This window comes from Aotus nancymaae, unplaced genomic scaffold (assembly GCF_030222135.1).
Source record: "Aotus nancymaae isolate 86718 unplaced genomic scaffold, 86718_ANA_hifiasm-v0.15.2.pri h1tg000003l, whole genome shotgun sequence".
NCBI lineage: Eukaryota > Metazoa > Chordata > Mammalia > Primates > Aotidae > Aotus > Aotus nancymaae.
In genome coordinates, this window is record NW_026988414.1 from 61,269,594 (window position 1) to 61,293,788 (window position 24,195).

At 33.8% G+C, this 24,195-nt stretch overlaps 1 long non-coding RNA gene across 1 annotated transcript in view; it reads left to right on the plus strand.

Moving 5' to 3' along the window:
- LOC135276776 (uncharacterized) overlaps positions 1–24,195 on the plus strand; it is an 889,534-nt gene that overhangs the window by 274,170 nt on the left and 591,169 nt on the right. Inside the window, exon 2 of the long non-coding RNA XR_010344329.1 lies at positions 15,783–15,837. This is a non-coding gene — a long non-coding RNA (uncharacterized LOC135276776). The remainder of the gene's footprint in view (positions 1–15,782; positions 15,838–24,195) is intronic.

Sequence of the window (24,195 nt, forward strand, 5' to 3'; positions counted from 1 at the left end):
GAACAAGCAATTCTGTCAGGCACAGAATGCAATTATGTTACAATGTAACATTTTAGATTAAAAACTGCTTATATATATTTGTGTACTTTTGTTAAGATAGTGTATACTGACCTAATAGTAGAATGTAATTAAACACAGAATATCTTTTTCTAACTCTAAAACCTTCAGACAGTTTGCTATTTTGAATGTGATGCTAATCAACACAAATCTTCCCAATTTAATTCAGAGACATTGCAGCTATTTAATAAAGAAGTTTTATAAATATTAGGGAGCCAAAGTAAATGTAAAATCTAATATTTTTAATTAGATGTTACAATAAAGATTGCTTCTTTGATCAATAAAATTATAGTACTCTACAAAATGTAGAATGCAGAATAATTAATAAAACTTACACATTATTTATTTGCTATCTTTATTCCCGAATATGTTCACCATGCATTAAATTTATTCTAATTAGCATGATTAAAGATGTTAGTTTTGTATCTGAAGAGTTTCTGGACAAAAATATCTTTCGATTAAGACAAACCTCTGTTAATTAATTATGTGGAATCTTATCTCACCATGCTATATTTTCATAGATGCATAATATATATACATATTTGGGGGTAGATATGACAATATGATACCTTAGATAATCAAATCAGGGTTTTGTCCTCTATCTGATATATAGCTTTCTTGCATTTTTAAGACTGGTTTTCTTATGAGGTTTTTCTCATCCAAGTATTGAGCACTATAGTTAGTGCTTTTAACTACAGAGTATCTGGAGATGTATCATTATTGCTATTTTATCAATTCGATCAGTATTGTTGTTTCAGTGGCTTTAGCTTGCAAATATCCATCTGATTTATCTTCATATAATTCTCTCTTTTTCTTTAATATACTAAAGCACTAAATGCCAAGTTCTGATTTACCAAAAAGTCCCTAGTGACCTTATGGGTTTATTCTAGATTACAATGCATTTTAATGTCAAGGAAAATTCTTCACATCATCGCATATAGTCGGTGCCCATCCTGGCACTTGATGCATAGTAGTTATTTTTTTAAATATTTGAAAATCATCTCCAGCCATTCTGCCTATGGAGTAATCATTCTTTTGTTTCTTTACCTCTCTAATAAACTTGCTTTCACTTTAAAGAAAAAAAAATCATCTTTCCTACCATCGGAAAGGAGATAATAAGGCTGATATCAAACCAGTATGTTTTCAACATTTACTATATGCCAAGTTCTGTTTTAAGCACTTTACATATAAGCTGATTTATTATTCACAACTCTATCATGTAAATGCCAGTCTTATCCCCATTTTACAGGCACTGAGTAGAGGTTAAATAATTTGCTTTTTGATATACAGCAAGTAAAAGCCAAGTCCTGAAATCAGGGCATTGAACACTAGAATTCATTCTGAATAATAGTGCTAATTATTATTAAAGAGTGAATCCAAGTGAAAATACTTTCTTCTAGTAGAGAGTTCTCAAAAATGTGGTTTTGTGATGGTTAAATCAAATCAAACACAGACGAATCTAATATACACACACCCTTAAGCAGTGTTCTCAGAAATAACTGGTGTACACTGCTGGAGTATATAAAATGATCTACAGGGTCTGGGAGAAATAGATGAGGATTTCTGTTTCTATTATATTTGTTGGTTCTTCTTTTCTTGTTTTTTGAAGTGTTTTCTGCTTTGTTTTAAAGACATACACACTAATATAATTTTCTAGTATATTTACATCATTTATAAGTAAATAATGCACTAATATTGGTGGTGCCTATGTACTTTTTAACGTTTTTATCAATACACAAACCATAAGTTTGGAAATTATTGTTTCAAAAAAACTCTCACAATATAAAGAAAAATGAGATGTAAGGTAAAAAGGTGTGATATTCCTCTCTGCTATAAAATGTAACTGTAATTAGATATCCTTTTTCTGAGTCTTCTTTTCTGTATAATGGAAATATTAAGTGCCTATATAGTTTTATTTAACAATGACAGAATGAGTGAAATTTGTGTGAATTTAAAAGCATACGTCTCTACAGAACAACTAAACTCAAATATCACTGGACAACACTTTCAAATAGAATTTTGAGTATATAGAACTAACCCAGTTGAGATAAACATTTATTCAGTGAGTCTTCTGTACCCCATCATGGTAAAGTCATCAGATTGATCTTTGACTTGGGTTGCATGGAACAGACAGCTCCTGAGAGACAAATAATCTCCTTGAGGTAATGTCTTCACCACTTTACCTCCTGTTTCTGATATTTCTGAAGTGCATGAATAGGCTTTTAGGAAGCCACACTAGCCTCTGGCAAGGCAGGTCTGAACTTGGTTCATACAAACAAAACAAATAGCTGATTAAAAAAAAAAAAAAGGTAATTTTCTCTGTTATTTAAAGCTCCCTCCAAACCCTGACCGTCAAAAATGGAAATCAAATGAATTAAAAATTTAGAATGTTAATATCGTCAGTTAATAGATATTAATATTTTTAAGTATCCATATCATTCCCGGTGTACAACTCAATGTACTCTCTAACAACTTTAGATTTTAACTTAGTAAACACAGTCATTCAATTTCTCCTGACAATATTTACTTACATTTTAACATCTCAAATTTACATGCTAGTTAAGATGAGTATACCATAGAGTGTTTCTTCCATATTCTGTGCTTTAAGTATATACTTAAAGGATTGAAACATAGCAGCATTTCCTAAAGTGTGGTCTATAGAACAGCATTCTATAAGCTCTCAATTGTTAATAACACATTCAGTGGTACAATATGCTTCAGATATATAGCAGTTCACATTAGCAATTTATTTAATTTTAATAGTTATCGGTTGTGTTTTTGTAATAATTTTCCAATGTAATGTGGAAAAGAAATACCAAACCATATTTTCTAATAAATCATTCCAATGTCCTTTTTTTGGACATAAGTTTAAAGGTAATGAATAGAGTTTAAATTATATTTTGGCATAAGTTTGTTACAAAGTTTAAATTCATTTCAAACTGCTTGCTCTCATTTTGTGAGAGGTAGTCTTGATTTTTAAACAGTGTAAGATTATTTTGACTCTCTAATCTTATTTGCAGTCTTTAAGAGACTCTATATTAATAACTTATAAATGTCTTCCTCTGAAAAGTTTTACTCATCCTCCCTATCCCTCCAAATCCTCTCTTCTCCCATGCAGAGGTTGGCAGGAGTGATAAGAAATGTTGTATTGTTGAGAACATAATTGTGGTGATGCAAACCAAATATTCAATTAATATTGATGACTGAAAAGTGCTCTTAGGGGGTGGAATAAACAAGCTCTGGAATAGTCAAATGCCAGGAAAAAGAAAAGCATTAGATTTTCTCCTTCGTGGTTCCATTATTATCACAGGACCATTATTGTAAGCTTTTCACAGAGGATTTGGTACAAACATTAGGACTATCTCAACAGCATTAATATGACCACAACTTCACCACCGAAATCATAATTTTAAGAGAGGAATAAATTCAAATATAAAGTGATTTAACTGAGCGTATGGAGATGATTATTTTAAAGAAGATTATTCTATTTTGAATTCAAGTAAACTAGCTGATAAGTTGTTTGCAAATTTGATTTTCTGGTAATTTTAAAGGTCTTGTTAAAGGCAATTTACCATATATACCTTGCCTCACATACACACCCTGTGTGACTTCTCGATTTTATGAGGATTTAACTCAACCAAGAACTGTTGAATATGTTAATCTTTCTTTTATGATAAAAAAGCCACCTAAAGATATTGCAGCATTTAAGAATCAGTATTATGCTTAAAGAGTGGCAGAGAAGTGAGAGTTAATGAGGATTTCACTAGATAAAATCCTGCATAAAAGAGATTTTAGCCTATTTTGCAAATTGTACTTACCTTTAGTCACTTAGATAACATATTAGATTTAAATATTATAGTGAGTACACAGTGTAATAGGAATATAACCATTTCATCATTGAATAATAAAATAATAATAGATTGTAAGAAAGGCTTATATCCAACACCTCAAAATGCTTGAACAAGCAATACATTCAATTACCTATGCTCTTGGAATTATAAATACACATGTTCATGCATATATAGCTATTACTACTTGTGATCTATATTTCATTACTTTGACCTTACATATAAGACAATTGTGTGTTTTATATGCAGGAGCTCAGCTGCTCTGTCTACAAAGGTGATGTAAAATTTCGACTTGAATAGCAATAAATCATGTTAATTCAGCCCTAGTCAAACAAAATGTGGTAGAGAGGATGGAAGAAGAATAGGGATGAGAATGGTCAAGACAAAAGATCGAGTATAAAAATCTGCCCGATACAAGTGATGTACTAATATTAAGTCAAGTACTTCCAGCAGTGAAACAAGGACTCAGATCAGCAGGAGTGTTTGGATAATTGAAATAATCTATTGATAGCAAAACAGGATAAAGTAATTTTATATATTTTGATTTTAGTACAGTGACTTCTTAAAAATCCACTGAAGAAAACTCAATTAATTTTTAAAATGTGGTGAAAATGAACTGCCTGTCAAAGGTTAATGAGGTAAATATGATTTGTTTTAGAACTACAAGCCAAGTCCGGAGATTGGTGAACTAAGAAGCCACTTTATTCAGTCCTCTTTCTACTACATGTGGTTCTCAAAATGAATCTTCATGAAATAGGATTTACCTATCAATGCCTTCAAAGCTAATTAGCATACATACCTAATACTGACTCGAAACTCAGTCTGTCTTGTAAGGCACATTTTCTAAAGGAGGTTTGCTGATCTATCTATGCCCATCTCCACTTTTGACCCATCCCCTTTTACTATCAAAGTACCATCATCTGGGAAATGAACCTATTCTGTTCTAGGCTGCTACATTTTCCTGGGTTTTCAAATTTTCATTCCTCTTATACCTAAGAAATTAAGAAACAAAGAGAAAAAGTTTACATTTTTTTTCTAGTGCAAATGTGACACGAAATTTTAGGCATCCTCTCTGTCATAAAAAAGTTAGAATTCAAAATATTAGAGGTACTAATCTCTTATTGCCCCGTATTATATCTTGGATAAATTATAGCTTTTGATCCTTGCTTTCCCACAGTTAAAGGCTAAGGATTCCCTCTATGATTGAATCCATCGTGGCTATTCAGCAGCCAGTAATCAGTTCATGCCCCCAGTACAATATATTTTCTTACTGGTGAATAAGAGGTCCCATTTGAACAAATCCATTCCCTTTTCTACAAAGAAGGTTTGTATGTGACTCTTAATCTCCACCAAAGTGTAACTGGGCACTAAAAGAAACAGATTGGTTATCGTCGACTGTGTGATAGGCAATGTGTGGATCCAAGAAAAGACATGATTCACTGATTTTAACAATGTTCAATACTTAGTCAACTCGGTATCTGCATAAATAGAGGGTGACGGTAATTTAGATAATCCACTAGAGTAGATGATTCATAACAACTTACAACTGAGTTTACAAAGCATATTTTTCTGTAATACATTTGTCACAACTGTCTTTTAATGCTTAATGCCTCATATATTACAATTCTTTAACACTTTATAATTATAAAGTGATTTTATGTATGGTGACTTCTCTTTTTGGTATCTGCCTAGTGAACCTCCTTATATGTATCTTAGCTCAAATGCCATCTCCCTAAAACTGACCTTTGGTTCCTTTCTTCAGGATTGTATCTCTGTCTTCTCTGCTAATATCATAGCTCACTGTACTTTCTTTTTATGCCAATTGTCACCATTTTATGGATCTAAGGAATTATGATGTCTTTCCATCTATCCTGTAAACTCCATAAGGCTAGACACCTGTCTGCTTGGTTCATAGCTGTATCCCACCAGGCTCAGTATTTAGTGGGCACGTCTGAAGTGCACAATGACCATTAGTTTTATGAATGAATGTAAGAATGAATGCATGGATGAATTTAATCCTAATTGTTGTTTTGAGAGACTGCACAGTAGCCTTTATTATCCTTTTATGTACAGTATAATACAGTGTAGACTATTTTGGCAGATGGTACATTTAACCACTAACCAATATCCTGATCTTAAAAAATTACTTATCTTTTGGTGCCTCTGTTCCATCATCTGTAAATTAGAAATAATGACAATATGTTTTGCATATTGTAATGAGGATTAGATGATACAATATATGTAAAAAGCTTAGCAGAGAGACTCAAAGTACATGCTCGTTTTTTTTTATTTTGTAAAATAATGGTATACTATTAATTAAAAGTAAATTGAAATCTGGAAAAGATTAAGTGAGCCACCCTAAAGTATATTATTTCAAATAAATATCTTGTAAAATAAAGGTAATATTTTAGATAACAGAATTGTTTAGAATGCTTATTTGCAAGATTCCCTTGACTATATTTTGACAACAAAAAGAGAGTCTTTGCTAATTAATGCCTGAAACATTTAAAAACTGATAAGTCCTCTATGCTGCATCTTTCTTAAGATGTAATCCAGGGTGCTGAGGAGTAAAAAATATGTATACTCTGCACACTGAACAAAATGGGTCTATGTTAATTCATGAAGTATTGTCTAATCAATAGTGTCCCATAGACTTTTCTAGTCTGTGAACTTGTATTTTCCTCTAAGCTAGCTTGACCAATCTAGTTGCCTTGACAAGCATTGCTGTTTCTCTTTTATTATTATTATTTGAGATGGAGTTTCGCTCTGTTGCCCAGGTTGGAATACAATGGCGTGATCTCGGCTCACCACAACCTCCCTCTCCCTGGTTCAAGTGATTCTCCTGCCTCAGCCTCCCAAGCAGTTGGAATTACAGGCATGAACCACCACGCCTGGCTAATTTTGATTTTTAGTAGAGATGCGGTTTCTCCATGTTGGTCAGACTGGTCTCAAAATCTCAACTTCAGGTGATCTGCCCGTATCCGCCTCACAAAGTACTGGGATTACAGGCATGAGCCACTGCACTCGGCCTCTCTTTTAACTATTTAAAAGAAAAAGGATCCTGGCTAGGCACAGTGGCTCCAGGCTGTAATCCCAGCACTTTGCAGGGGCTGAGGTGGACAGATCACCTGATGTGAGGAGTTGGAGCTAGTCTGGCCAATATGATGAAACCCCGTCTCTATTAAAAATACAAAAATTAGCCAGGTGTGGTGGGATGTACCTGTAATCTCAGCTACTCAGGAGCTGAGACAGCAGAATTGCTTGAATGAGAAAGGAAGGGAGGGAGGTCCAAATGCTGAGTTGTTTTTCAACAAAATGATCCTAAAACTTCTCCAATCTTACCAAGATAAATTTCTGATGGCATCAAATCACGTCCTCTGCTTGTCTTTTCTGTCCAAGTCCTCATTATATTAAAGATCTACAAATTCATTTTCTGTACATGAGATAAGCCCATTAAATAGTGTCTATCCCCTCTAGGAGCAAATAGCTTTTCTTTATTAACTATTTTTAAAAGATATTAAATATGGACAAAGATTGTGAATAGATATATCTTCAGGGAAGATATATAAGTGGAACAATATAAGCTCACAGACTAGAAAGAGCTACGGGGCACTATTGATTAGGTGATACTTCATGAATTAATATAGATCTATTTCATTGGGTGTACAGAGTATACGTGTTTGTCCCCCTCAGCACCCTGGATTATATCTTAAGAAATATGCAGCATAGAGACCTTATCAGTCTTTAAATGTTTCAGCTAACTCTGGATTAGCTGGAGATGAAGTCATTATGTTGGATTACTCAAGTGAGTCCAATATATTCACTAGGGTCCTTATAAGTGAGGGAGAGAGGGGTAGGAGAGAAAGAATCAGAGTGACATGATGAGAAAAACCCCACCAGCCACTGCCATTGCTGTCTTTGAAGATGAAAAGAAGATATGAGCTATGGAAAGTGAACAACCTGTAGAAACTGGAAAAGACAAAGGAATGGATTTTCTGCTACAGCACTTGGAAAGAAATGCAAGTCCTTCATGAACATTATGCACAAGTTTTTTTTTTTTTCATTATTATCCTTTTTTTTTTTCTTGAAATGTAGTCTAGCTCTGTCGCCCAGGCTGGAGTGCAGTCACGTGATCTTGGCTCACTGCAACCACTGCCTCCCAGGTTCAAGTGATTCTGCTGCCTCAGCCTCCCAAGTAGCTAGGATACAGGCACGTGCCACCTTGCCTGGCTAATTTTTGTATTTTTAGTAGAGATGGGGTTTCTCCATGTTGGTCAGGCTGGTCTTGAATTCCTGACCTCGTGATCCACCTTGCTCAGCCTCCCAAAGTGTTGGGATTACAGGCATGAGCAACCATGCCTGGCCTACACATATTTTTTTATATACCTGGGAGTGAAATTGCAGTAGATGGAATATAATAACTCTGTTTAATTAGCATTTATAGAAGCTGCCAATCTGTTTGCCAAAGTGAATGCAAAATTTACATTCCCATCAACAATATATGAGGATTCCAGTTGCTCTATAACTCACATACTTGCTATTGCCTTGCTTTCTTATCATAATCACCTTAGTAAGTTTAAAGTGGTGTTTCATTGCAGATTGTTTCATTTTTATTTTATTTTTAGTTTTTTTTGTGTAGATAGCAGGTATATATATTTATGAGTTTCTTTAAATGTTTGGAATCAGGCATGCAATACATAATAGTCACTTCATGGAGAATAGAATATCCATCCCCTTAAGCATTTATCCTTTGTGCCACAAACAATCCAACTATATCATTGAAGCTTTGATTTGTATTTCTCTAGTGACTAATGATGCGAGCATTTTTATATACTTATTGGCCATTTCTATATCTTCACTGAAGATATGTCCATTCATATCCTTTGTCCATATTTAATATCTTTTAAAAGTGGTTAATAAAGAACAACTATTTGCACCTAGAGGGGTTAGATACTATGTAATGGGCTTATCTCATTTATACAGAATAAAATTGTAGATCTTTAATATGATGAGGACTTGTACAAAAAAGACAGGATGTGATTTGATGCCACCAGAAATTTTCCTTGGTAGGATTGGAGAATTTTTAGGATCATTTTGTTGCAAAACAACTCAGCATTTGAACTATTTTTCTTTTAAATAATGAAAATAAAAACAACAATGTCTGTTAAGGCTGCTGGATTAGTCAAACTAGCTTGGAGGAAAATTTAAGTTCACAGAGTAGAAAAGTCTATGGGACACTATTGATTAGACAATACTTCATGAATTAATATAGACCCATTTCACTGGGTGTGCAGATTATGCGTGTTGGTTCCGTTGATTAGGTTAACTGATTTTAATTTCATCTACCGCTTTAATTTCTTTTTGCCATGTAACATAAGATATTCACGGGTACTTAGAATTAGCATGTGAACCTCTTTGTGGTGCCATTATTTAGCCTACCAAAGGTGATTTTTTATTTATTTTAAGTTTTTATGATTATTTTAAAATTAGGCCAAAATTCAACAGATATTATGAAATGAAAATGACGCTTTATACTTTTTTATGTATTCACTCAGTCAAAATTAATTTTAACTTAATGCTCTATTCAAATGACACTAAAAAAATACTGAGGAACATGAAAACAAATCCACAATATATCAAATAGAGAGGTTTATGTATATGCATTTGTGTGTATGTGTCTGTGTATGTTTCTTGTTTAGCAACATATTTATTTAGGTATGACAGATGGGAACATAGGCCACAATGTTAACTGGAATAATTTATCTGCATGGCCTGTAATTAGAGCTAGAAAATATGTATAAATATGTGTTTGTATGCTTGTTTGTGTGTGTATGTCAATCAAGGAAAATGACCCAGGCAAGTCTCATTTTAGGAGGTTTATTTGTCAAAGTTAAGGATGTCCCTCCACTCCCCTGAGACAGTTCTATGACTTTCCCCAAAGATGATTTTGAGGGCTTCAATTTTAAAGGGGAAAGGGCAAGATATTGAGAAATACACAGTTATCATGTGAGATTGGGATGGGGGGAAATATTCATGTCTTTGTCCTGCTCAGTGAATCTGCATTTTTACATAAGATAACATAGACAATAGGGCAGAGAAAACAATCAGATATACATTTGTCTCAGGTGGCAGAGGGATGACTTTGAGTTCTGTCCTATGTCCCCTGTACCTGCAATAATTGATATTTTTATCGATTATGTTGCCATGGTGAACTTTGACTGATATGCTTGAGGGTAAAAATCTTGGGGCCCACAAGGAATTTACTTATGGGCAAAATGCGTGGAAGGTATGTAGCTTTTCATCTTTGTAGCCATCTTAGTTAGGGACCAAAGTAGCAGGCAGGTTTGCATGACCCACTTCCCAGCTTGACTTTTCCCTTGAGCTTTGTGAGTTTAGGGTCTCAATATTTATTTTCCTTTCACACATATATCTAAGTTCTGTGATTGCATTTTACTCACATTATTAGAAAAACTTTATAAGATTTCGAAAATGAAATAATGTACCAAATGCTATATGCAGCAGGGGAGGTAAACTTTTCTTCATTTTTCAATACCATATACTAAAAGGTAAATTTTTAATACAGGAAAGACAAGTTTTATGCTTTATCTGACCAAGGGAATATTACTTAGAGGATTCAGAGGCTGCATCCTTGCCCAGAGGGAAGGAATTTTGACTGAGTGTTGAGGCGCACCATGTAAGGGGCAATGTTTTACCACTTGCAGTATATGCTTGTTGTCCCTGTTTTAAATAATTGTGGTTGTTTTTTGTCCCTCTAAATGCCGTTTTCTGACATTCATTTTACCTAAAATTTAAACGGCCCTCTTAGAAACTTAGGTAACAACATTTCATATTAAGAAAGTAGATCATTGGCATAGGTGAATGGATATTTTAGAGTTTATAGTTAAAAGTGCAGACCAGTCTTAACATTGCCTTATAAAAAGGTAATCCTACAGAGGCCAGGAAGGGCAGCAGGAAAAGGGAGAGGAAGAGAAGTTGATTAATGGGTACCAATATAAGGTTTGACATAAGATAAGATTTAGTGTTTGATAGATCAGTAGTGTGACTATAGTTCACAAGAATCTATTGTACATTTTTTCTTTTTTAGAGGGAGTCTTGCTCTGCTGCCCAGGCTGGAATGCAATGGCATGATCTCAGGTCACTGCACCCCCTGTCTCCCAGGTTCAAGCAATTCTCCCTGTCTCAGCCTCCTGAGTAGCTGGGACTACAGGCACATGTCACCAAACTTGGCTAATTTTTGTATTTTTAGTAGTGATAGGGTTTTACTATGTTGGCCAGTTTGGTCTTGAACTCCTGACCTCAGATGATCTGCCCCCCTCGGCCTCCCAAAGTCCTGGGGTTATAGGCATGAGCCACCATGCCCGGCCTGTTGTACACTTCAAAATAGCTAGAAAATAATAATTAGAATATTTCTAGCATAAAGACAAATAGCTAAGACAATCAATATCCCATCTTTACAAATTATACTAGTGAATTAAATTATCACATATATTATCACATGTATTATGCATCAACAAAAATTTGTTTACAAAGAAATAATTTGAGAGAAAAAATACATGGAGAAAAAATAAATGCTCATAGTCGCGAGGTCGAGACCATTCTGGCCAACATGATGAAATCCCGTCTCTACTACAAATACAAAAATTAGCTGGGCGTTTGGCACGCGCCTGTAGTCCCAGCTACTCGGGAGGCTAAGGCAGAAGAATCGCTTGAACCCGGGAGGCGGAGGTTGCAGTGAGCCGAGACTGTGCCACTGTGCTCCAGCCTGGCGACAGAGCAAAACGCCGTCTCAAAAAATGCTCACAGAGGCAGGGCTAGTCTAGCCCCACTGAAAAACAGTGGCAGACATTGAAGTGTAAAGACAGGAGTGAGAAAGGAAGAGTAGAGAAAGAAAATTGGGTGTGTGTGCGGAGATCTGGGCTGAAGAGAGTGAAATTTCAGGGAAACTAGGAGAGAAGGTGTGCTTTATACTAAGGACAGAAAAGAGAATTGGTTTTTGTTTTTATTTTTGTTTCTTTGTCATGGTCTAGCATGTGGCCACCTGAAAATTAAAAGTATTTAAACATTTACTTTATTGTAATGACATCATAATTATGCAACTCATAAAACTATAATTCTTTATTGCAAGATTTCTAACAAATTGATAATTAGACAGATGGATTGATCTAAGATTACTCAAAGCTATGACACTTGCTGTAAGGCCTATGTCAGATCACATATTCTGTGGAATTACATTACCTCTTGTTTTGAGACCCACACCTGTGCATTCTTTTCCACCTATTCACTTCTCTGAATTTAACACAAGGACAGGAAAGCAAGATATCCCCTCTCATTACCAAATCAGTTTATAGGCATAGGGAAAAAATGCTGTCAAATATTAACTACAACTTGAATCTTAGGTCACTGACCTTAGAATGGAAAAAGATAATGCCTCTTCATGGATATTTAAAAATCTACCTATGCAAACATACTTTATTTTTTCTGAAATTCTCATATCACATGCTGTTTAGAAAAAAAAACATAATCTTTTGAAACTGCAGCACATACATAGTTTTTTGGTATTAAATTGCTGTATCATACTTTTTATGTATTTTTTCGGTCTTTGTTTTGTTCTCCTCATATTTTATGCATCAATTCCTAAACATTCTGAACCTCATAGTTGATTGATTCTTTCATGAAGGCATTTAAAACATGAATTGAAGTCTCAAAATGAACCAGGTGTCATGTTCATTCCTGGTCATAAAAAGGTCAATAAGACATATATTTTGCTTTCAAGGAATACAGTTTCTTGTTTTAGATAACATTAAGAACTAGGGAATATGTTTGCTTCTAATTCTTTTCATAGACTTCCACCAGTTTTTATATGGAAACATTTATTTCAGCATTTTGAGCTTATAATCCTATTTCTTTCAAATACTTCACTGGCTGTACTGTTTTAAATTGTGTTCCAGTATAATTGCTTAAATTCCATATTTTTTTGTGTTGTCATATACAAAAGAGGTTAAAAGATTGCTATAAATTTATGTTCATCGAGGCACTGTTTATAACAGCAAAGACCTGGAACCAACCCAAATGCTCATCAATGATAGACTAGACAAAGAAAATGTGGCACATATACACCATGGAATACTATGCAGCCATAAAAAAGATGAGTTTATGTCCTTTGTAGGGACGTGGATGAACCTGGAAATCATCATTCTCAGCAAACTGACACAAGAACAGAAAATTAAACACTGAAGTTCTCACTCATAGGCGGGTGTTGTACAATGAGAACACTTGGACACAAAGCGAGGAGCATCACACACTGGGGTCTGTTGAGGGGGCTACGGGAGGGATAGTGGGAGGGAGGGTGAGGGAGGGATAACATGGAGAGAAATGTCAGGTATAGGTGATGGGGGGATGGTGGCAATAAACCACCGTGTCATCAATGTACCTATGCAATAATCTTACATGATCTGCACATGTACCCCAGAATCTAAAGTGCAATAAACAAAATCATGAAAATATAAATTGAGGTTGTCTGAAATATTATCAATTAAAATTTATAATCATTTTGATTATTTTAAATTTTGATAATTTTGAATTTGCCCTACAAGTATTTATTGACCACTTGCTATGAATCAGATACAATGGTGGGTAACTGAAATTCATCCGCATACCAAAAAGATAAGTCTTTTTTAGCCTTAGCCTTTACCACATTTCCTTTCTATGAGAGGAGAGAAAGCATGTAAGGCTCAGAAAAAAGAATTAGATTATTACAGTATAATAGATTTATATGATTTTAGATTTATAATAGCATCTAAAATAAATGACATAAATATGAGACAGCATAGAAAGCATGGCATGAGAAAAAATTTTATTTGATTCTGATTTTGGTTTACTTTTTTAAAAAGTGTGTAATGAACAAGAGGTATGGAAGTAGGGCTATTTAAATGGAGAGGATATTTTACTTTTAAACAATTATTGTCCCTTTTCAGAAATTCAACCTTTTAAATTTGTTCATTCAAAACATTTATTTAATCTCTGGATGGACATATGCTGGTAAGTAGACATATAGAAGAAGAAAACACAGAGCACATTATTAGTCTTAATGGAATTTACAGTCCAAGGGATTGCTTAACTTATTTTGCTTTAGTCTCTGAATGTCTTATATTCATTCAATAGTTATACAAATTGTGCTGGAATTTATTACATACAAAACACCACATGGAATAGAAGGTACTGAAATTAAGAATAGTAAACTAATATTGCACTCCAAGTAAGTGTATTTCTATATTTGAGCATAATGGTTTGGCTCTCTTTTACAGATTAATTCAAATAATTTGCCATGAAATATCTATCCTGTTGTGTTTTCTTGTGTATAAATTAGTTGTTATATGAATTTTTCTAGTGCTACAAAGATTCATTAACAATCATCATTCTTTACAATGTCGATGCCTTTGTTATTTCTGAATTAAGGTATATTTTATTAAGTGTATAGAAATGTAAAAAGGCAGGCGACAGTATTGAGGTTTTCAAAGCTGTTAGAGTGCTTATTTACAAACATGTTGAATTTCTTCTATATTCTAACTTGATTAGAAATGCTGACTATAATCTTGAATAAGCAAAGTAAACAAATGAAAAGGATTTGTTACCTGTAAGTGACACAGGTCAACATCAAGGGCACACTCCTGATGTGGATAGGAGTCAATACGATCTGATGGTCTCCCAGTGAAATGCAAGTGAAGTCCATACTAATTAGCTTATGAATCAGACTGAAACTCAAGTTTATTTGGGCCAAAAAGACTACCTACTGTCAAGCAATCAAGCGCTATCCCTTTAATTGCAATTTATTCCAAGAACCACAATTTATTGATCCTAGCATACACTTAAGCCACAGCAGTATCATTATTTGACTTTATTTTAACAGCTTCAAAAGGTTAGAGAGTTAGAGACCACTGTGAAAGATATCATTAAAAAGTTGGGTTGCTAACATTGCTTAACACTATGCTGAGTAATATTAACTATATATGTGGAATTTCATAAAAGGCAAGGGAAAAAATAATATTAATTAGGAATTCAATATGAGCTGGTGCTTTCTATACCAAATATTGTTTAGTAATAACAAAGCAGATGAAAAGAAGATCAATATAGCTATATGCATTTTACAGATAAGTAACAACTTAGAGTGGTTTTGCAAATTGCCCAGAACTGTAATGTTAAAATCTTAAAACCATCTATCAGACCCTAACGCACATGTTTAATTTCTTACAGAATTTCTTGCGTAGTTTTTGCACACTGACCATTCTACAGTACTGTGCCATCTTGACACACACTTAACAATATTAAAAATGTGAAGACATGACTCATCCATATGAATTTTGCACCCAATATTGTCTTTAAAACACAAAACGTTAATGTCTGATCACTCTTATTTATTTGGTGTATTATCTTTTATAAGCCACGTTTTTTTCTTTATTCAATCATCAAAGTTGTATAATTTCACCTTGTAATTTTCAGCTAATTATAAAATGTAGTCAGCATAGTTCTTGTAGCTTCAAAGACTATTTTTCTTTAGGTAATATTCAGTGAGTATAAAGAGTGGCTTAGAGTCTGACATTTCTTGTATGTACTTTCTGAGTAAGCCTTAGTAACTGATTAACTATCACAATTCTTCATGAGTCCTCTGTTAACCCTGGACTAGATTTATATAAAAAGGCGGAGGCCCTAGATTTTCTCTGTATTACTCAGAGCAACTTTGCTTTTAATGCTTTCACATTTTGTACTTCCATAAAATTTTATTCACAGAATGAACAAACCAATACTTTTACAAAATTAATGTAAAATAATGGATCTAGCCCAATGTTCTCATTTTTTCAGGTGAAGAAATGAAGAATCAAAGAAGTAAAGGACCTGTCTCAAAGTCACACAACTAGTAAGTAATATCTGCAAACTAGAAATAGATAATAAGAAACTGAATTCTATCCATTGCATAATAATGGCTTCTCATTTCCGAAATGACATTTAAAACATGAAACTATGTTCTTATCCCTGTTTAGATCACATATGGTCAGTGCACTAATGGTGTGCCACCTGGGTTCAGTCTTGCTATATACTTTGGAGAAATCTTACAAAGAGAATTATGGAATCTTCTGACAGTATAGCTCATGAAATGTTGGCATCCATTTGAGGACTTTCCATGTCCTAGATTCTTAATATGAATCATCTAATTTAATCCTCACAAAAATATTGTTAAAAAATGGTTTTATTTTTATTGTAGAAAGAAACACTCTATGGTGGTTGGTAGTTTATCCGTATATGTAGGGCTATTTAATATCTGAGCTAGTTGTTAATTTTTAATATCTCTGACTTTGAAGATGCTCACCTTTGGTATCATACGATTTTGTACTTAAACCAACAAAAAGTAGAGACCAGTACAAATAGTATATAATCTCACACTGGTGTGATTTAGCCAGCTGTAAGATACAGTGCATAGTTCAAGGTGCTAAGAGAAAACTAAATTGTGAAAGATCCACTTGGGTTGACACTGTATACACTGTAAAGATCGATGTGCTCTTGCTATTGACTCCAGCTAGCAATTCTTTGAAAACTTACATATAATGATATTTACAGACATGGGGAAAAATATTGACAACAAATATGCCTAACCGTATCACAGGTAGACACTGAGAACTTGTCCAGATAATGTGGAATAACCATTTAAAAGATAGAGGCTACTTTAGCTCATGTAGTGCAAAATAATTATTGAAAGAGGTAATTAGCATTTTTTGCTAGATGAGATGTACATAAGTGGAATTAGATGAAATCATTTTCCTTAGGAGAGTATGAACAGAAACATGAATGTGGAAAAAAATAGGGATATATTGTCAGTATGGCATATGCTAAATCATAGAATATAGTTATGAAGAATAAGGTGTTATTTCAGAAGGTGGGAGTGGGATTTGTTGATGGAAGCTTTTGCAGCCCAATTTTCAAAAGGTATTTTTACTTTATAAACAGTAAATAGACATTGAAGATATGTTTTCTTCTTATTGTTGTTCATTGGTTCTAATGTACATTGCTATCATTAGAGCAATGTGGAGAGTGAAAAAATAATGAGAGCAAGGATTCCTGTTAATCTCTGAAAGATAACAGGACTTCTCCCCACCCTTGTAACTGTAATCACCCAGGTTTCTATAGTAACTCTGAGGAGGATCCACTATCCATTTTCCTCCCAATTGCCCTGTTCTTCATAAATGTTTGTTGAATGAATGAATTCCCCTTCTATCTTGCCCATCCACCTTTAAAATCCCTGTCAAATAAGGGAGAGAATAGACATAATGATAGCTTTTTATTATCCTGGAATCGTATTTCTTCCAAGATAAGAAGTCTTTCAGAGTGAAAATCTTTTTGTGCTTTGAAGACTCCTGTTTACCTTAAATTTGCACTTCAGATGAAGGGAAGGAAAAGTAAGCTTACTTTTTCCTCAAAAGCAAAACAAACAGGAAGAAGGCGATTGTATAACAAAAGAACAACAATGAAAAAGCCTTTATGCTAAGAGTTATTTAGCTCCTAAAAGGTCAACTGCTTGGTTGTAATGCTCAGATAGAGAAGAAAGTGGTCTGAAACTTTTCTGCCCTAATGTTAGATGACCAACACTGGGCAACTTCTGCTCCTAATGAGGATTCCTTTTTAATCTTTAGCACTCTCCTCATTTTACAACCTTTATTCCAGGACTTATATTTATCCACTAATAAAGCTAAACAATATCACCTCAATACTCTGCTGCTTATTAACTATAATTTTGCAAGTAATGACAGCTGCACTCTGAACAATTTACTTTGTTCTTGCTTAGTTGAATTTATACCCATGAATCTTTCTTCTGTGTTGAGTTTTTTTTTTTTTTCTTTTGGTCTATATTATATTTATGACCTTGGGTCCTCTTTAGCAATGTACTCTATTTAATTTATATTCAGTATTCCAATAAGCTATATATCTGCAAAGATTATCCATTCTATATTGAATCTCTGCTCTACTTTCTTAAAGAAAAATGTGTATTTTTTCCTCCTGTTCCGAACATGGGCTATCTCTCTCAAAAGCAATACCTTTGCCATTAGAGTTCTTTTTGCTAAGTCAATACATATTAACAATTTTGAGCTTCTAAGAAAGCAGCACTTTGATGTAGGAGCTATTCAAGAAAATTCTATATATAAGGTTTGACATTTCCTTTGGCCAGGTATTTGCAATAAAAAGATGAGTACAGTTTGAGGTGGGAAAGAAAGATAACACTATACCTTTATCTATAGATGTGATAAAAGTCAAAATAGGCCAACCTTGTGAGGGTTTGGTGTGAACACTGAATACCTGCAGTATGTGCCTGACACACAAAACATTACTTGTTGAAATGCATTATTGGCTTGTAACTGACAGGTCTTTTGTCAGTTTTATTTGTCTGTGTGTGGAAGTACTATCAGTTGAAGGTTCTATTGGTATGGATAGAAATGTAGCATTAAATTTCAGGCACCTGTCTCAGGAATCAGTCCTCTGCTTCCTAGAATGTCACTCATTAGCCGAAAAGGTGAATTTGTGTAGGCACTGAGCTATTGCACTTACTCTACATGACTCCTGGTCGCCGATTGTGCTGAGAACTGGCAATGAACATGGTTTCTCAGCACTGTTTCCTTACATAACTTTGATACTGCTAGCAAGACCCAGTGGTATTCCATATATAGTCTTCTTTTTATGCATTCTCAATTGGTCTTTAAACTGAAAATAGAATGAAGCTCATATGATAGAAATAAACTTACTTCATGACTCTTTAATACTTGATATGGAGAAATAAGTGAAAATGTCTGCATTTTTCCCAACAAGATAAATTAATAAATGTTTGAAACTGTGAAAATTTGAAGAAAATGCAATTGTTGAAAACATATTTTAATATAAAAGACAAAATATGAGAAGCAGCTTGGCAAGGAGATCAAAAGCATGGATTCTGAAAAAAAAAAACAACCTTAAAATGGGTGAAATTGTGGGTTCCATCATTTACTATTTGTACAACCTTGAAGAAAAGGGCTAAGCCTCATTTCCTGCACCTGTAAAAACATCTACCTCATAGATTGGCTCTAAGTGTTAAATAAGTTAATGCATGTCAAGTTTCTGACACATATGTATAAATAAGAGTTAGTTTTGAGTATTACTAAACAGTTTTATGACTTAAGCATTATTTTAATTATATATAAAACTGCTGGTTTCTTTAAATTCCGAAATTACAAAGGAAAAAAATGAATGAGTGAATATACAAAATATTGTTTTATATTAAAGATTGCAAGAACATAACCTCCATATGTTAAAATGTTATAAATTTCTTTAGGACCTATTCAATTATACTATCTCTGTTTTGTTCACATAAATTTCCTATTCAAATGCATGAAAAGTGAATAGATAGATAGATATGATTATTTGGAACTATATCTAAATCTACTTGGTATAAGTCATTAGGAAGAGTAAAGTGTGCTATACTGAATAGTGTATCTGTATCTATATCTACATGTATGCTCACCCTTCAGATTAACATTGTAATTGGAATTTATTATAAAATGTATACCTATATAATAATGAGGAGGAAAATTCTGTTTTATAAATGGTGTTATCAAAAGTGATTTAAAGTAATTTAATATAATATCTTCCCACATTTAAGAAACCAAAACTGGGCCACTCAGTTTTAGGAATATAAAATTGAAAAGGAAAGGTTTTTTTGGTTGGTTTGTTTGTTTTAATAAATTAAATAAGCAAGGTTTTGTAGATGCCAATATTTGCTGAAGTTGCTGCAGTTGCAAACCAACTCATCTAGTCTAGTTTATCAGATGGTTCCTTGACTGTGATCTTGAATGGATACCGTCCATTCGGAATTTCCTAGGCTATTTGTTTCTCGTTGCACGTCTGGAAGCACTTCGACTCTGTCTATAGAGAATGACTTTTATGCGTAACTCCAGTTTCCAAAGCTCCAGTTGTCCTTCACAGTCTAGTTGTAGTATTACTTCCCAGATTTCATAAGTGGTACTCATACCCTATTCCCTGTGTTCCCTTAGTACTTTGTTTCCAATATAGCTTTTAATAGTGCCTACCTATTGTTATTTGCCAACATTTTTGTCTCCACTTCCCCCCCCCCCAATTTATTTCACTCATTCTTTTTATCTTCAACCTTCCAACCGTCTAAGACAGACATAAATATTGCGTAGACCTAACATTCTTGGTTATTGGAGCACCATTCTTGCTGATCCTTGTTCTTTTCCTGTTATATTTTACTTGTGACTGAATTCTGGCAAATGCAAAATAGGCAAAATTATGTGTACCTGTTCTGGCCCACAAAAACTCCCACCAATAATTCTCATGCTTGTTTGCTTGTGGTAATAACTTTAGGAGCCACGCAAAACTGGTGTTCTCTTTCTACTTACCAATCCTCTTCTATCCAAACTCTGAGATTCAGTCTTGGCTTTCACTTATTTTAGTGTTCATATTTATTAGTTAGAAGTCTACCATATGAATGAAGCTACTATAAACATCTTATGAAGTTTTCTTTTGTGCGTGTGAACATAAGTTTTCAACTCCATGTGGTAAATACCAAGGAGAACAACTGCTGAATTGTATATCAAAAGTATGTTTAGTTTTGTAAGAAACTGTCAAATCTCTTCCGAACTGGATGTGCCCTTTGCACTCCCACCAGCAAATGAATGAGGGTTCCTGTTGTTCCATATCCTTGACAGCATTTAGCGTTTTCAGTGTTCTGGATTTTGGCCATTCTAATAGGTATGCAGTGATGTCTCATTGTTGTTTTAATTTCCTTTTCCCTGATGACATAGTGACCATCTTTTCACATGCTTATTTACCATGTGTATATATTCTTTGGTGAAGTGTCTGTTAATGTCCTTGGCCCATTTTTTAATGAAGTTGTTTGTTTCTTAGAGTTTAGTTTTAATTTTTCTTTATATATTTTAGATAACATTCCTTTGTCAGATATATCATTTACAAATATTTTCTCTCAGTCAGTGTCTTGTCTTTCCATTCTCTTGACAGTGTCTTTTTCAGCTGGAATTTTTTATTTTAACTAAATCCAGTTTATCAGTTCTTTGTTTCGTGGATCATGCCTTTGTCATTCTGTGTAACATCATCGCCCAAACCCAAGATCGTCAACATTTTCTTCTGTTATCTTCTAAGAGTTTCATAATTTTGGATTTTACACTTGAGTCTGTAATACATTTTGAGTTAACTTTTGTGAAGAGTGCAAGATTTATGAGTAGATTCATTTTTTGGTTTGTTTTTGCATAATGGTGTCTATGTACCAGGCACCATTTGTTGCAAATGTGATCTTTTATTCATTGTTTTGCAATTGTTCCTTTATGAAACCTAGTCTGTTTCTAGTCTAATCTGTTTCTAGGTGCTCTACTGTGTTCCATTGATCCATTTATCTATTCTTTTGCCGGGACCACACAGTCTTGAGTACTGTGGCTTTATATTAAGTCTTGAGGTCAGGTAGTGTCAGTCCTGGACTTCGTTCTTCTCCTTCTATATTGGCTTGGCTATTCTGGGTTTTTGCCTCTACATATTAGCTTAGCAATCAGTTTGTTGATATCCAAAATATAACTGGCTGGGATTTTGATTGGGATTGCATTAAGTCTTTAGATTAATTTGAGAAGAACTGATATCTTGACATTGAGTCTTCTTGTTCTTGAACATGGAATATTTCTCCCTTTACTTAGATTTCTAATTTATTTCATCAGAGTTTCATAGTTTGTATCATGTATATCACCTACATATTTTGTTAGATTTATGCTAAAGTATTTCATTTTGGGGGGCACTAATGTAAATGATATTGTATTTTTAGTTTCAAATTCTAGTTGTTAATTGCTGGTAGATAAGACAGTGATTGACTTATCACTGTCAATCAAAGAAAGATTGTCTTTTCTTTATTGACCTTGTATGCTGAATCCTTGCTACTATGGTTTTTTAGTTCCATGAGATGTTTTTGTTATTGTTTCTTTTGTATTTCCTACATAGGTGATCTTGTCATCTGCAAGCAAAGACAGTTTTATTTTTTCCCTTTCCAACCAATGTAAATTGATTTCCTTTTCTTATAGTATTATCTGTGATGTCCAGTATATTGTTTGAAATGAATGGTGAGATAGAATATTGTTGCTTTATTCCTGGTCTTAGAAAGAAATCTTCAAGTTTCTCACCATTATGATGTTTTCAGTATTTTTTTTGCAGGGAGGGTAGATATTTTTTTACCAAGTTGAGGAAGTCCCTTTTTATTCCTAGTTTACTGAGAGATTTTATCATAAATGGAAGCTGGGTTTTGTCAAATCCTTTTTCTGGATCTATTGGTATTATTATGTTATTTTCTTATTTATTCTATTAATGTGATAAGGAAGAGTCACCTTTTAACATTTGATATAACATATTGGTATATTTTCCTATTATCTTAAAGCCTTTTTTCAGAGTCTTCTTTGTTAACTAAGTTGAGGAATTATTTTCAGGCCTTCCTCTATCTTTAGTTTGTACTTACTTTATACACAATACTTACCTTTGGCACCTGGTTATTGATATAATAATGTTTTATGTACTAAGTGTATTTCTTCTACTATGTACACTTGCCTGTTTAGAAATTTAGTATTTCATTTTTTATGTTAAAAAAAAATGGGTAAACTTTAATATGATTCCTATTACATTTGGAATGAGGGAAATTTTCTTCAACAACAGAAAATATAAATGTAATTTTATTTAATTCCTAAGTTCAAATATTGAGAAGGTAGCAAGTCTCAGTCAAGGGCATAGATGCAAGATCTAATTCCACAACAATCCCAGAGAACTAGGTAGACAAAACCTGAAATGTACAGAAGAAGAAATAAGACTTTTCTAACAGCATCGTGCTTCTTTAATTTTAGCAGCATTTTCACAAGGATCAAGTAAAATCTTCATAGGTATCCTGGTGTATGCCATGGAAATAGCAGATGTTAATTAAGTGGGCTGAGTTTAAAATTCCTTGCTAAGATTTTACCTTTTTAAATGGAAGTAAATATTTTCTTTTTTCTAGCCTTTCCATATTCTCAAACACCCTCAAAAATGAAATTAGAAAACAGCAGATTCCACTTCTTCAGGGCAGCCAATTAAATGGCTGAGGGTATCTGTTTCTGTGTTGTTTTCAGAAATAATTGTATCATTAAATTGCTGAAATTGTAGTGTCAGCAGGAAATAGAGAAAATATCTGCCAAAGGAAGAAAAAAAATATGAACAATACAGCTACTTTGATGTCTTCTTGCCCTCCTTTCCAGTGTCTAGTGCTGAACAAGCTATAAACAAAATGTGAGGGACAAAAGGCTCATGTGATTGTTCCTGGGTGACTTCAACCTCCCTTTTAGGGAGATCTGCTCACTGATTTTTCTGCTCCCACCTGACACCTTAGGCAAACTGCACTAATCAGAGTCTCAGAACAAAGCTGCTACTTCCATGCCTCTGTTTCTCTCCCACTTACTGTTCACTCACTGAGTATCCTCTCTTCGTATTTTACAGAATTCAGTCATTTATTTATTCAGCAAATAACTATTAAAGTCCTAGCTTATGTCAGGCATGATTCCAACTGTTAAAATACATCCATGATCAAAGCAGATTTAAAAATCTCTTCCTTTGAGGAGATGACTTCAAGGTAGTAGCAACAAACATTATATTATATACATTATAAATATGACAATTATATGTTAAAAAGTGATCACTACAGCTTAGAAAGGGAAATCAAGAGTTAGGTGCTGCATCTTTTAATCAGGTGACTAGAGATTTCTGACAAAGCATTTTGCTTAAACTGTCTTAAGAGACTCATGACATAGTGGTTAAAAGCACAGACTCTTTCACTGGACTACAGGAGTTTGTAATGCAGCTCTGTTGTTTATTTATTAATTGTGTGACCTTGAAAAACTTACTTTATTTTTCCAGTTCTCAGTTTTCTCATCCCTAAAGTGAGGTTAGTATTAGTACCTACTGAGTTTTATTTTACATATAGGATTTAGAACGTGGGATGTAGGTAGTACATATTACATACCGCATATAGTATGTCAGACTAGGTGAAGTCTTTCAATGTTATTTCCTGAAAAGAGCGTACACTTCAATTTAGAGGCATATGGGTTCAAAAACTCAAAAGATATTTTTTTCTCTCCTCACTAATCTGAACCTTAGTTGTACGATCAGGGAAATGAAGATAATTCCTACTGCTGAAAGCTGTTTTGAGGATCAGAAGAAAGTTCAT